Below are 16,844 nucleotides of genomic sequence, written 5' to 3'. Positions count from 1 at the left end.
ACAATTTAACCAAATAATGCATCAAACGAATTCTAAAATTCATGAAAATTTACATAGACACTTATAATGACCTTAAAATTAAATCAAAATTAGAATTTTTGGCATTATTTTGATATAAAAATTGGATAAAAACATAAAAATATGCAATTTTCGCCCATTGGCATGTAGCTATCACACTGTCAGACCCGAATCGGGTAGCAAACAATAATTAAAAAGTGTAACATTTTACATGGATAAACTAGACATATAAACAAAAATAATCTTTTTTACAGATTGGAAAAAGAATCTACGGTTAGGAAGATATCATTCCGGCAATATGCGCTTGATTACGGCGAATGCATAACGGTTTCAGAAAAGGCAGTTCTAATTTAGGTTTAAATATGAATAGCAGATAGAGTTCAAAAATTATTAAAATTACACTACTAAAACTAGACATGCTTATAAGTCCATGACATCTTACGGATTAGAAAAATGATCTCTGGTTAGGGAGATACAATCCGCCCAAGTTCACCGAGGGCTTAGACTATGCATGACGGTCTCTGAGAAATAGATTCTAATTTCTGATAAAGTAAAAATAGCAAATGACTGTATAAAAATCTAAAAATTTCACATAATATACTAGACATGCTTACAAACCTACTTCTTTTTACGGATCATCAATCGAATCTTTGATAAGAGAGATATCACATCGACAAACAGTCCTTGATTCCATATTGCATTTTCACGATGCAGAAATCAAAGTTTGGTTTCTGATTTTTTTAGCAAGGTTACAGAAATCAAAATAATCTGAATCTTTTATTTAAAGTCACTTACACACTCATGATTCAAACTTAAAAAAATCAGTTTTTATTGACAAAAAAACACACATGAAATAATATTGTTTTTGTGTGACCAGAATCAAGGTACATGTATTACCGATAAAACACATGAATGACCCTAATCTAGGCATGCAAAATCATAAAAAAAACATATAAATAATATAACGAAACACGATTTCATGCTTGAATAAGTAAAACAAACATGTGCATGATAAAATATATAAAAAAAATCAAGGAAAACACGATTGGAAACTTGATTTGGCCTTTGAAATAAGGATTTGATGCATAGAGGGATCAAATCTCGTCTTTTCTTTGGCATAAACATAAAAATGATCTCTGGTTAGGGAGATACAATCCGCCCAAGTTCACCGAGGGCTTAGACTATGCATGACGGTCTCTGAGAAATAGATTCTAATTTTTGATAAAGTAAAAATAGCAAATGACTGTATAAAAATCTAAAAATTTCACATAATATACTAGACATGCTTACAAACCTACTTCTTTTTACGGATCATCAATCGAATCTTTGATAAGAGAGATATCACATCGACAAACAGTCCCTGATTCCATAATGCATTTTCACGATGCAGAAATCAAAGTTTGGTTTCTGATTTTTTTAGCAAGGTTACAGAAATCAAAATAATCTGAATCTTTTATTTAAAGTCACTTACACACTCATGATTCAAACTTAAAAAAATCAGTTTTTATTGACAAAAAAACACACATGAAATAATATTGTTTTTGTGTGACCAGAATCAAGGTACATGTATTACCGATAAAACACATGAATGACCCTAATCTAGGCATGCAAAATCATAAAAAAAACATATAAATAATATAACGAAACACGATTTCATGCTTGAATAAGTAAAACAAACATGTGCATGATAAAATATATAAAAAAAATCAAGGAAAACACGATTGGAAACTTGATTTGGCCTTTGAAATAAGGATTTGATGTATAGAGGGATCAAATCTCGTCTTTTCTTTGGCATAAACATAAAAAAATAATGATCTAGGTTATTTCAACGGATTAAAAATGTGTAAATCACTTTAACACAGCCCTAGATCATGTTCTTGAATTTGTTTCATGGTTCTTGAACACAAATAAAGCTAAAATTCTTCATCAAGAGGGGCGACAATGGCTAAAATATCAAATAATGCAATAAAAATTAATAAAATAATGGAAGAAGTCTTACCTTGAGGGTTGCTCCAATGAAGGTTCTGCTGGGAGAGAGAGAGATTGCTGGAGGAGAGAGAAGGAGCAAGAAGGAGGAGAGAAAACAATGAGGGGGTTGACCTCCTATGACCCTCTTTTATAGAAATTTTGAAACTCTTAATTAAGAGTTGTAATTTTTTAATTATAATGACGGGGGGGGGGGGGGATTTTTCTTGAGGTATTCTAACCTAACACAACACTAACTACTAACCCTAATTGAGTCCTAGTTGAATTAAAACAATCTCAAATGTGGCGCCACCTACTGTGGGCCCATATTTGATTTTTAAAACTTTTAATTTAGAAGTTAAAAATAAGGTTTAAAACACTAAAGTGAAAATGAACTTTTAAAAATCAATTTTGACTGTTTCAAAATTTTAACCTGAGTAAAACACTGACTAAATCTAAACTAACCTAAACACTTTCAAATGTGACGTTACCTACTGTGGACCCCATTTGATTTTTCAGAAAACAAGTTTTAAAGTTTGAAAATAAAGGGGTTAAAAACAAGGTTTTCAAAAGGGTTTTGAAACAAAAGATAAAAATCAAAGTTCTAAATCAACTAGAGTCTTAGATGAATTGAAAATCTCTATAATGTGGAGCCAGGTGTGTAGGGCCCACATTTGAGTTTTAAAAAATGTTAGAATGAAGGTAAAAAAGAATTTTTTAAAATAGATGAAAATAAAAGCGAAGAATAAATTTGAGAAAATTAGAGTCCTGAACTAACTAAAACTCCTAACTAGAGTCCTAAAATTTTGAAACTTTGAAATTTGGGTTTTTGAAAGATAAGCGAGGAGGTTTTGAAAGATCCTCTTAGAGATTAGTGAAAATAAATAAAAAGACGAAATCAAGGTTAGAGTCCTAATCAACTGAAACTCTAGAATAAAGTCTTGAATCAACTCAAACTCTAAGAATTGGGTATGTTTTCGAAAAATAAGTAAAATAGAGGTAAAAAAATGAAATCAGGGTAGAGTTCTGAACCGACTGAAACTCTGGGGTAGAGTCCTAAAATTTTGAAACTCTAAAATAAAGTCCTAGAATTTTAAAATTTGATTTTTTGAAAGATAAATAAAGAAGTTTTTGAAAGATTTTCTCAAAAATGAAGTCATGATTAGAGTCCTAATCCAACTAAAACTCTGGAACAGAGTCCTAGTCCGACTGAAACTCTAAAATTTTGACTTCTTTCGAAAGATTTTTTTGAAAATAGATAAAAATAGAAGTGAAAGATAGAGTCCTAATCCCACTGAAACTCTGGGATAGAATTCTAGTCCCACTGGAACTCTAAAATTTTGGTTTCTTTTGAAAAATTTTAAAGAATTTTCTTGAAAACAAGTAAAAATAAAAATGAAAGATAGAGTCCTAATCTGATTGAAACTCCAGGATAGAGTCCTAGTCCGATTGAAACTCTAAATTTTTGATCAAAATGTAAGAAATAGACAAGGGGTAAGGCTACCTCTGATTTAAAACCAAAATAAAATTTTGAAAAGGGTTTAAAAAAGCGAAAAGACAGTCTTAAATCAACTAAAACTCTAAAATAACTAAAATTTGAGAAATAAATGTAGTGATCCAGAAGCGAAACCACCTAGATGGGTCCCATTCGAGAATTGAGATCAGTTAAAAATTGAGTTTAAAATGAATCAAGATCGCTTTTCTGAAGAAAATGTTTTGAAATATTAGAATATAAGATCCTAGTGGTTGATAAATGGCAAATATCGATCTAAAACCCAGGTTTTTGAAATTGATTTCGAAAGAAAGGTTTTAACATCGAATCTGGATTGAAGATTTTGAAAAACAAGAGTGTTGGATCTCGAAAATGACATGCAATGTGATGAAATAATATAAAACGATGTGAAATGACAAAAAATGATATGAAATGATTACGAAATATAAACCCTAAGCGAGGGATTTGAAGTTTTGAACCCCTGACAGAAACAAAGAATTGAACATTTCTGTTTGAGGATGAAAATTGAGAATTGGATTTAGATTAGACATTAGATCCGATCCAAATGTGAATTGAGTCTCGGATATAACTAAAATTTTTAGGAAAGAAACTAATCTAAGCTCGGATTATTGATTGTACCAACTAGGGGAATGATAAAAATAAAATTTTGGACAAAATGACCGAGAAATAATTTTGCTCCTACAGGGTGAGGAGTGACACTAGAAACGAGGTTTGAACTGAATCCTAAGGTTTTCGAACTCAGGTGAACTAGGATGACAGTGACTGAAACAAACTCCTAGACTGAATGACTGAGAAATGGTACAATTCTCAGAGAAATGGTGAGAAATGAACACTGGAATGAAATGGGTAATGAGACTGCATTGTGTTTAAGCTAAAATAAAGGTCAGTAATACTGAGTTGAACTAATTTTGGAGCTCAAACACTAACTCAACTGACCGAATTTAGCTCAATTTCAACTAAAATGGACTTTTAGACTGCGGAAAATAGAATTGAACTGAAACTGGAGCACTTGAACTCCTATTGAGCTCAAGCTAGACTTAAAGGAATAGGGTCGACTGGAATTGACTGACTCAGAGACAATTGACTACAATTCGAGCTGGAATTGAGCTCATTTCTGAGAAAATAAACCAATTTTAGCCAAAATGGTCAGAAATGAACAAAATTGACTCGTCGTGAGCTCAAGTGAGCTAGAAATGACTGACATTCTAACTATTCTGAACTTAAGAATGAGCTTGATCGACTCTGACTGATCGGAATTTAAGGTGACTTAGGGGTAAAATGGTAAATTTTCAAGTAAAAAGGGGTAAAATGATACTTAAACTGGAATCGACCTAGGACTGGACTCCTACACTGACTTGCAGGGGTTGGCATCTGCTGAAAGAGGGTGTCTGAAAATGTATGAGAAAAATTTGGGGTGTTTACAGGTTCGACCAAGATTTTACCTCAGGAACACCAAAAGAATAAATGCCCATCCCAACGACGAGATTCCAAACAGTACCACCATGGGCATTTGACCAAGATTTTGCCTTGGGAACACCAAATGCATAAATGCCCATCCCAACGCTAATCAGACCCTAATTGTAAAAAGACATGACTGCCTCAGCCAACGGATTTGAAAGCTACATTCTTCCTCGAACTTAGCTGGATTTGGGAGATGGGAGGACCCAAATGCTTTGTGGTGATGGCAACTATGTGAACCAACTTCAACATCGCCATCTACTGATTTCCAAACAGAGCCTAACGGCCTGTTTGGAATCTGGCAGCTGGGATGGAATCATGTGTGTATGCATTTGAAGAAGTGGCAGCTGCCAAATCCATTCTTTAGTGCAAATACAATAGAAAAAGGGCCTCACTTCCTATCTCAAGTGCATAACCGCCATCCCAGTTACTAGATTCCAAACGGGTCCATCAAGGTAGTTTGACCAAGATTTTACCTCGGAATCACCAAATGCATAAACGCCCATCCCAGCTAACAGATTCCAAACAGGCCCTCAACAAAGGTTGCATTTCACGTCTCGACCATAATGACAAAAGTTAAAAACGGCAAAATATCGGCAGTCAAAAACTTGAGAGATTTTAAAAAATTTCATAAATCTTACATTTTTTGGCAAAATCTTGGCAATAAAAAACAAATTAAAACATATAAAAAATAATTGTTTTAAGAAAATATAAAATAAAACACATTTAAAAATAAAAAACTCAGGGTTTTCACTATAAATATCTGCTAAAAACATCAATATCGCGATATTTGTCACGGTTTGAAAATCTCTCAAGAAATGACCGTTTTAAACTTTCAAACAATTTCTCAGGATATTATGACGAGATTTTTTATAAATTTTCCCGATATTTATCACAAAGGTCTCGACATGAACAGCCATTTTAAATTTGAACATGACGGGGAACGGGCCTCTTAAATAGAAGCGGGAGAGGCAGTTGTTTCCCCTCCTCCTTTTTGTCCCTTTGTTTTCACTCTTAGCATTAATACCATATAAAGCATTTCCTCTATCTTTTAAGATTAATATCATATAAACCATTCTCCCTGATATTATGATTTTATGCTAAGGTACCATAACCTACTTATATTTGTATTTGTTCACAGTTTTTCATAATATTTTTATTACATATTTATTTATAATATTTTTTTTAAAAGACCAATAATTTCCAGAGATTTTTCAGATAAAAACAAGAGTTTTGAAAATCTCCTGAGATATTCCAATGCCAAGAACCACATTTGTGACTAGGCTTTTAAATAAAAATCACAGAATTTATTTACCTTTCTATCACTTGCATGCTTCTTGCTTCACACGTTTTCTAGGAGCCCATTTGATTGTGCGGATCAATCGTATATGGATAGGGAAAGAGGTGTCATGGATAATTCGACTTTTGGTCCCATGAGTTTTCTTCTTTTTAATTTGTCTTATGTTTTTTTGGCTTTCAGATCCACTGCCATCCCTAAAGAAGGATATAGGACGGGGCGGGGCAGGGCAAGGCGGAGATTGAAGACGGGGACGGGAAAAAGCGTAAGTTCATCTCCGCCCGGGTTTTGATTTTAACCTCCATGCCCGCCTCCATCACTGTTTCATATCCTCCATCTCCAGTCCAAACTGGGTGAGGTGGGGCTAGTTTCCCCCCATCCATTACCATCCCTAACTTTATCATGGATGAAGCACATAAAGCAGGGTGGTTGTGTCTTCATTCGGGGTTTTACCTCATTAAGCGACCTGACCTGACCTGGCCTGACCTGACCTGACCCGACCTCGGTGAGAGTTTTCTCTTGGTAAACGAGCTGAAGGGACGGAAAACTGTTGGACTCATGTTTACTCGAGCCGAGCCCAAGCCAGAGGAGTCTGAGTCCGAGCCAGCTCATGTAAAAAAAAAAAGACATTAAATATATAAGATGGAAATGGGGGGGGGGGGGGGGGGGTTAAACACTAAACTTAAGACTTACAAAGGCATGCATTTTGTGATTAAGACTCACAAATTTTCAATGTAAAAATGATAAAAAAAAATATGATTTTACCAAGTATGGTCCGGGTTTGGTTCATTTTGTTATTATGAGTATGATTTTTCTTATAGTGAACCCAATTAATTAGACCCAGGTTGGACCGGATACCGTACCTGAAAATCTGATCCAAGTCTGATTTCATCTGAGTCCGAACCAAACCCTACCCTTTGACACCCCAACTCATGGGGGCTTAATTAGCTGTTTATAAAGCATGCCTATTCATCAGCATATAAAAAAGAATGTAATCCCACCTTAATATATACAGATTTGGGTCCACATACAGATTGCCAACCCGCCCGCTAACCCGTTTACCCGACCCAACCCGTTTATAAACTGGTTGGCGGGTCGTGTCGGGTTACCCGTTTAATAAACGGGTTGGGTTCATGTTTGCCACAGCTGACCCATTTAATAAACGGGTCGGGTTCGGGTTGAGGTATGCTGACCCGCCAACCCTACCCGATTGCCACCCCTAATTCCTAGGACCTAAATATATTTTTATGAGCCGAGAAAAATTGATGCCTTCATAACCAACGATTTTTGGATTACTGAAAAACGTGTATTCAGGTCAGATTCCAAAAGCCAGTTCCCATTAAACAAAATCTATCTATGGTGTTAGATGTGAGAAAAAATACCAAAAACTATGATTTTTGAAGAAGCCTAACGGGGCAGAAAGAGAAAACGGGGCAGAACGAATCGGGTCCTTCGGCCCAAAGAAATCGATTTCTAGGCATGATGTCATCAGTTTTAGATTGCCCCATTGTTTGAAAGCTTTGCAGCTCAAACGAGTCATCTCTCTGCATAGAAAAACAGGAACCCATAGTTTAATACCCAACGAGTACATTATGCTTAACCAAAACCGTGTGTTTGGATTGAATCAATGTGACTTACACGGTTACATCCATCATAGGAATGCAAACGGATTGGATCCGGAACAATTAAATGTATACATAGGAAGTCGGATCCAGATTGTAAAAAAATCATAAAAGTGGTATACTGGATCCTGTCCGTTGCATCTCTAACCCATCCCTTTCAGCTAGGTTAAGATGGGCATAGTAGCATGACCAAATAACAACTATAAAAGTAAATTAACGTTATACTGTCCAAGAGTGAAACCGTTTTTTAGGTAAATATTAGATGCCAAAATCTCATGAGATTTTTTTTTATATCTTGTGTTTTTATCAAAAAATGGCAAAATTTGAATTAAAAATGTAAAGCACCAGTTTTTAATTAACTTTTACAACATATAATAAATAATTTAAAACATTTAAAAAACAGAAAAATAATTTCTGGTGATATTTACTGAGAAAGTGGCCAAGTAATTTCTCATGATATTTTCAAATTTTTTTTTAAAATATTGGCAATATTCATCACTCTGGTACTGCCATGCCTCAGCCAAATAAGTTCATCTTATACCCCCTACTCTCTCATAGTTCGTCCCTCAGAGAAAAACATTTTTATCCAATATTCATATAAAACTAAACATTTGACGACACTGATACATTGAGGCTTTCGGGGTAATTGGAGGAAGGGGAGACGTTCGTGAGAAGGAATGGCCTATCGGGTGGCCACCCTAATGCAAGAGATCCTTCGTCGAGAAACTCTTCGAGAACTCAATGATCATAGTCAGAAGTTGTGGGGAATACTTATTGAAAATTTGATACTTTCTGTCTTGTTGTGGGACCAATGCTTGGAAGCACGCGGAACAAAGCACTTTCTTAAAAGCGACAGTTGCTCCACCAGGTTTTAACCCGGGTGTAGTAGGGTTATTCACAACTTCGCTTTTAAACTTATGAAGTTTTTCAAAGATGATCAATACGAGACTAAACAATTTTCATAAAGTAGGTTTTTTCCTTTCAAAAAGCTTTCTCAAATAATCAGGCAAAAGAAATGGTTATTTTGTCAAAGCCCTTGGTTCCAAAGAAGTATATTTTGAGTCAAATAACAACAATATCTCATGTGGGTCAAAATATAGTTAGTTCTGTTCGTGAAAGTTATATGCAAAAATGAAGGTACCTTTCAGTTTTAACATATACTTAGTGTGAACAAGATTCAAACAATTTCAAAAACTAAATAGCTAGCAACTTTATATTAGTCCCTAACGTAGACTTCTTAGGTTTCTTCACACACATACTCATTTTAGGTAACTATATGTATCATAAATGTTGCATTTATTAAAGGTCTTATGTGGTATCTTACTTCATGAGTGTTATAGAGACAACCTCAATCTCATAGAAGGAGACCCACACCTTCACACTCATATAGGTGAGTCTCTGATGCATTCCAATTAGCCTAGGTTCAGTTTTTAGGATTTAGGTGGGCTTGGGTTAGGTTTGGTCAAGTCAAGGTCAAGTTTATTAAACGGATTCAAGTATGGTTTAAGCAGGGTTCAAAGAAAAATTGGGTTATCCTAAAATACAATACAATAAATGTTGAGAAATTAATAGGTGACTTAGGACAAGTCAAGAAAGATTGTGTTAAAATTTTAGATTTAGGAGAATTAAGGTTGCAAAGATAAAATTCTAGAAAGTTTTGGGTTTGTTTAGGAACTAGATTCTATTCAGTTTCGATAGACCATAAGAGAATGAATAAATTTTCCCAAAATAAAAATAGAAAAATCACATAAAATGAGGTTAGGTTAAGCACAAATTTTAAAAGGTTTAAGTAAAATTTGAGAGTATGATTCGGTCTGATTTGAAAACTAAAATTTGGCAAAGTCAGGACATAGGTTTGGGTCAGATTTGTTTCAGGACTGGGTTTTGGGCATAACATGCTTAGATGTTGGATTTAATTCTCCTTAACAGGGAAGAATTAAGAACCGATTTTTTTTTGGGTTGGTTAAAGACACATAGGGGTGTTTGGGGTTAATTTTTTAAGTGTAAACTAAATAAGTATTAGGAGATATGTTATTTTTAAGTTAGGTGATTTTCAAGAAATCACAACAACAGAATATTGTTTTTGCTTTGGGTTAGGAAAATAAGTCCTAAAGACTTACACATTTTTGGGTAGAGTGTCCTAAGGTTGGGGATGAGTCAAGAATGCTTAGGAACCACATACATGGCATGAGCAGATGGAGTCCTTCATGAAGGTTGGTGCAACACGAGTACTAAGTAGAGTGTGATTCTACTTAGAACTTAGGTAAGTTTCAGACCTTTGGATGCTGGGACCACCTTAGTAATATAGAGAGGAGCCCTAAGATAAGGTAAATAAATCAGGGGGCATGGATTCACAAGGAGTAAGAAAGGAGGAAAGAGGGCCTATGGTCCAAGGGGTAGAAGAGAGAGAAAGAGAAAACGTCCCAAGGGGGGCGAGTTCTTGAGAGGGAGAGAGTGAGGAAGCCAAATTTTAATTTAATTTTTCATATCCTCAAAATATAAAAATGAGTCCCTTATATAGGCCAAGAAAACTCTAATAAAAACAATTACAAATAACAAAGCTAATAAAAATAATTCACAACTAACAAAGCATATTAAAATCTACATAAATAAACTTAATTTCCAACTTAGGTAAAACCTACCCAATCAACATAAAGAGGGCTCAACTTACAAGACCCACTTGGGCTTCTAAAGAGGAGACCTCAAAGGGATACACGACATTTTATTGAAGAGGCTTAATAGCCTAGGGGTGCCTAGAGGGTGGGGCCCATATTCCTTCTTTAGAGCTTTCTAGAAAGGGCATCCCATGTGAGTCTCACTTACAATCAATACTCCTTAGAGGGGGGCAACCAAGGGTGGATCCCACATGCTGCTGCATGAAAGATGTGGCATGACTTTATTTGAAGTTCAGATAACGAATATGAATTGGTAATCAGGAGATCCATTTGCTTCTTGTGGACCCTAGGAGCTGGATCGGGCTCACCTGAAACTAAGTCTGCATCGTTTGGATAGGGAGTTAAGTCTGCAGAAATTAAGACCGCTTCAGTTTGACAAAAATGAAAATCTATTTAAACCATTTTAGCCAATCTGGCCTATAAATCTCATTAAGAGCCAAAAGACTCATTCACATATCATAGATTTTTCGAGCACTTACATCAGAATGTGACTTGAAGATATTCTCTATCTTTATTTATATTGTAGTGCTCACCCGATTACTCATGTGACTTGTTTTTCTCATTGAATCAAGAACTCAGGCGACTCGATTCACTCAATTGGGTTTCCATCATGAGTAATTTCTTTAATGGGTTTTAATCCTATTTACTCAGATGTATTTTTAATAATTTTTCGTGAAAAGCCTTTCGTTTATAGATCTCCCTAGTTTTTTACATGATCTTTCTATAATCAATCAAATTACTTCTTGCTCAAGTAATGATTCACATAAATGTGCTTAAGACTTTATAAGTCTAGATTTTTCAAGTTTATTTTCTTCACCTTTATATTGAACCATATAAAAGGTGACTTTAATATTAGAAAAGACTAGTATCCCCAATTTAATTCATACAATCGAGTGGGTTGTCACTATGTCTTTAGATGTTCAAGATGAACATCTAGATATCCAAGAGTAAAATTTATTCACTCATTTATCCAATAAAATTGAATTAAAATTGTCATTCTTATTATTATACTTTTAAGTACAATTTGTCTCATAATCTCAAATTTTTAAGATTCTTCAAGGCATAACAAGAATAACATTTATGCTACTTATTTTCCTGGATTATTAATCATGAGGTCTATCTAACTTAAGATATGATTGGTCTAGTTTCAACTCATAGAATAAATAAAAGTTTTCAACGATATCCACACACTTTAGTTGTGACCAATATCTTCTAGTGTAAGACAACACTAGGATCAAACCATACATCAAAGATTAGACTTTTCTTTAAAGCGTTTCAATATGAATGGATTGTGGTCTGCATGATAAAACAATTATAACACCATACATTAAAATTTTAAATCAATCTCATAACAAGAAAATTTGGTGAGAAGAAACATTGTAATCCATGTTGTTACTCATGATCAACACATCACTCAAACATGAAAATATCATGAAATCAATAATTCCTAAAGTTTGTCTAATTTAGATATAAAACTCATTTTTTTAATGATATATAATTTCCTAATATAAATCATTCTCAAATTCATCACTATATAATTATTGGTTTTAACAACTCATAAAATGATTTTTTTAAAAAGATTTATCCTTTTAAAGAAAATATGAGTATTAAGATCTCTTTTGAATTTCAAACATGATAGATATAAAAATCTATTATAAATCTTTTCAAATCAATTTTTACCCCCACGAGTTGAAGCATATGACAAATCTCATTTAACTCATTTAACAACACAACAAAAAATCAAACCAATTATAATTTCAGTTATAATTGAGAGATTATTTTACCACTTTGTCTATAATGTCCCACGCATTTAGATCCATGTTTGATAAAGATTCAGTAAAAAATCATAACATACTTGTGATTCCAAACCCGACTTCCGATCACTGCCATCCAACGATCCTTCCATTGAAAAATCTAAAATTTTAGGAGAAAATAACCTTACTATTATGAATCAAACCCAAATAGTATCCCAATCCTGAGATATAGTCAAAATGCCAGACCCTACCTGACTCTGACTGACGAATCATGAATCTGTCACCGAACCTCCGTTTATAGTATAGTTAATTTCCAACCACTAAAATCATTCAAAAATCCCAACAAAAAACCTGCACCTTACCTCAGACCTCACACATCAAGACCAATCCTTTTACCTGACATAAAACCTCACCTACCCAGAATCGACAACTTATCCTTGACAGCAACACCCTATCCTATGATTGACCAGCTTAATATGAAGCAATGGTGACCTGTGGAGCCTAGGAACTTATGGACTCCTTGAGGACTGAAACCCAACAAAAAATGAATGAACTTAATAGCAAGATTGATCTAATTGCCATGATGTGTGAGTTCATGAACAATCAAACCTCTGAAAATTTTGGAGGGTTCAACTATCGTGGGCCGAAAAAACATGACCCCCACTCGGGAAACTCAATAGAGAACAATCATATGCAGCATCCCTGGTTAAAATTTTCCTTATTCAATGACAAGGATTCTACTAGCTAGATTATCAAGGTAGAACATTACTTTCAGGTAATATAAACCCCAAAAACAAAGAAAGTATCAATTGTTTTCATCTATTTGGAGGAAGATTGGTACCATTGGTTTGAAACGAACCTAAAAGGGTCCAGTTGGGATGCATTTTCACATGCCCTAGTGTTGCAGTTTAGGCCATCAACCTATGTTAACCATAATGTCTTTCTTTCAAAAATCTGCTAAATGGACAGTGTGATGGAGTACCAATCTGAATTTGAATGGCTTAGTAATTTGGTACAAGATTGGTCATAGGAAGCCTTGATAGGGACATTCATAGTCGTCCTTTTCTATAAGCTACAAATAGAAGTGTAGGCCAGCCGTCCTACCATAATTTGAATGGCTTAATAATGTTTAAAAAGACCATTACAGATGCAACCCCTGAGACGACCAATCCTTGCAGCAATAAGACCAACCTTTTGGCCAGCAGAAGTATCACGATGACCAACCTTGAAGATCGTGACCAGCAAACACAGCAATCTTTCAATTTCAACCTGTACAATATCATTTTCAGAATTTGAATGAGATATTGATTTGATATTATACGAAAATGTGTTGTCAAACAAACCAGAAAATAGAAAATTACACCACTAACATGCACCAGTTCACCACAAAATAACAAAAGGGCCAACAGCTGGTCCAATGGCTAGTTGGACTAGCCACAATATATAAAAAAAATACACAAACACAAAAAATAAAATACAAAAAAATATAAAAAGAGCCTAGGCCACTTACAAGCAATGTGGTCAAAATCTGTTTCTTAAAAAACCTTTTGTGAATCGACAACTTTTTACCATCAGATGAACGTGTCATTAAATAAACAGCAGCTCAGAACTAATTGTGCTTCAAGTAGTCATATGGATGCAATTATGAGATTCAAACCAAAAGGAATAGAAGAAATGTGAACAAAATGATCCAATAAAAATAACTATATAGTTATCTAGTTCAATCCTATGGACTTGGCATGCAAGAGAAGCAGTGCTGAATGAAATAAACAAACCAAAAACCAAGAGAAAAGATAGAATGAGTCTAATGAGTTTTATTAGTTAGCTAGATGATAAATTGCTTAATGAGATTTGAAGGCTGATGAGTAAATTTAATAGCAAAGATCCTACAACAAGGTATTTTAATAGCATGCTGCCTACAGGCTGTATTTAATTATTTTTCTAATAATAAATTTACAGATTTTTAAAGTTGATTATTTTTATATTTGCACACATACACCACCCTTAAACTACGTGAACTAGTTCATTCTTCCACTTGGTGAACATCAGGTTTTACTAGTTTTTCAGATAGATGGTCCATTTGGTGAACATCTGTTGAATAACCAGAATCTACATGTGTAGGATTTTCTAGCCATTCAATCCTTGGAACAATTTCAAAATGCAGTACAGAGCTCTTCTCCACCAACCAACCAACCAACCAAAAACAAGGGCATAGACCTCGTTTGCCATAAACCGGATGAATAAGTTCCATTAAAAAAATTTCCTTGGGAGTTTAGGATTTTACAACTTTGATCCCTGGCGAGTACAAAGAAGAAATTGTTTAATGACCTTTTTCGCCGTGCTACTACTCTATTGTCACCAGGTCAGGTAAGGTTAGGTTGCCTGAACATGAGCATTTCATAGTAAATTCTATCATATTTTTTTCCTAAAAAACAATTCATTAGCATTAACTACGTTCAACACAGATGAGAGGCAATACGTTTTGCCCATGACACAAAATGGATTCATACAGCTCAACCATCATCCATGCTGGGGCTGACCTTGAGAAAACTATTAGCAGTTCCAACGATGACATGTTACTGAACAGAAGGTAGAAGCCCTTGGTCTCATTCTGGATCATGCTTAATCCAAAAAGATGTGTTTGGATACCCACTGGGCTGTGTCTTCTTCTCCAACTGTAAAATGCCCAATGGGCTCCTCCAACTATTATTCTTTATCAGTTAAATTGACGGTAGTATCATATAAGAAAGAAAGGAAAATTGGGTACCCTAAGAGCTAACCCGCCAACCCGTCTGCCAACCCGCCAACCCGACCCGTCAACCCATTAACCCGACCCGTCAACCTGACCCGCGAACCTGAGAACCCGTTTACCCGACCCAACCCATTTATTAAATGGGTTGGCGGGTCGTGTCGGGTTACCCGTTTATTAAACGGGTCGGGTTCGTGTTTGCCACAGCCGACCCGTTTAATAAACGGGTCGGGTTCGGGTTGAGGTATGCTGACCCGCCAACCCGTCGGGTCGACCCGCCAACCCGACAAGATTGCCACCCCTAATCAAGGTCATTGTTTTATTGGAGTCGCGTACAAGGTATGAAGTGTTGCACACTGAAGCTTAGATTGAAGGGAGCCAAAGTTCTTTGTGAGATTTATCCTTTCTCGGTGGAGAAGAAAAGACACTCAACTTGTAGGCAGAGATCTCACGTCAGCTTTATTCAAAATATGGATCCTTTGAAATTTAGATAACTTCTTACAACCGCATTGGATCAATTGTTCCCAAATGGCAGAGCCGTCTTTTCATGTGTTAACCATCATTTTAGATAACTTCTCACAATCATTGAAAAGATTAATTAGCATTGTACAAACCAACAATTTTGAAGAATTAATTCATAGAGCTGCATGGATTGAGATAGGCATTAAAAAGAGCCTATACAAAGGAATACTTATCAAAGAAGGGTTTGGTAGAGATGAGAATTAACAAAAACAACAGACTGAAAATCCAAAAACCAAGGGCAAAATCAACCCTATTAAAAGCCAACAATTCAGAGAACTCTTGAGCAAAGAAAACAAGATCACAGGCAAGACAGTAGTATGACTCCACATGGCCAAGAGATAGGAAGTAAACAGAGATTGCTCAATCCTATGAAGTTGTCATGAACATTATGATTGAAGTCAGAATTTTGATATTGTCTGCACTGCTTGATCCACCCATTGTGAAGTGGAGATCCAAGCAAATACTGCAAATTTCGTAGCATTGTTCAAGATAATCTGGAGAAAGGGAAAATTGTATTGAAAAGTGTTGATAAACCCTCATCTTCAAATCAACACCTGGAATATACCAGAATCCATTTCCCAATCATTAGAGTAACCAAAACAATAGTAGTCACAATTGAAGAGGCCTGGCCATTTAGACCTTCAAACTTTCAGAACTATATAGTCATCCAGTCTTCCCTAGTGAGTTTTCCCACATACCCAATTGACCTTTCAGGAATGATTCAAGATAAGATTTCTCTAGAAACTTCTCCAAATTAAAGCGCCAATAATCTTTCCCAATAAATTTCAAGCCCAATGCCACAAGAATTTTATTTTGATAAGAAAAGAATCATTTTTCCTAGAAAGCCTCTTCCCAGAGAACAAACCTTGTCTTGAGGATTACCCTTCAATAACACCATTGTCGTCTCCAAGAGAAATCCAAAGCTGGTGTGGCCTAAGGGATGTATGTTTCTTCGTCAGGGACGTCCAATGTTACCAACCAAATTTCTGATCAAGAGGGAAATCTATGTAGGAAAAAGTCATGGGTTCCCATAGAAGTTACTGCTCATCTAATTGTCTGTTCCTCTAATATTCTGGTCATCCCAGGAGTTGAGGCAGATCCAGAATTTCAAGCCAAAATAATTCTCAGATGGACCCAAATCCCAAAAACATAGTTGGTCCAAACAAGACCAAAACATGAAAAATGAGTTTGAGCCAAGTGTTAATATCATATCCAAGGTATTGCCACCAAATGACCCTCCAAATTATACTTGTCAAAAGACTCGAACCATG

This window comes from Nuphar pumila, chromosome 16 (assembly GCF_984573655.1).
Source record: "Nuphar pumila chromosome 16, dmNupPumi1.hap1.1, whole genome shotgun sequence".
NCBI classification, from domain to species: domain Eukaryota; kingdom Viridiplantae; phylum Streptophyta; class Magnoliopsida; order Nymphaeales; family Nymphaeaceae; genus Nuphar; species Nuphar pumila.
This window is presented reverse-complemented; position numbering follows the sequence as displayed.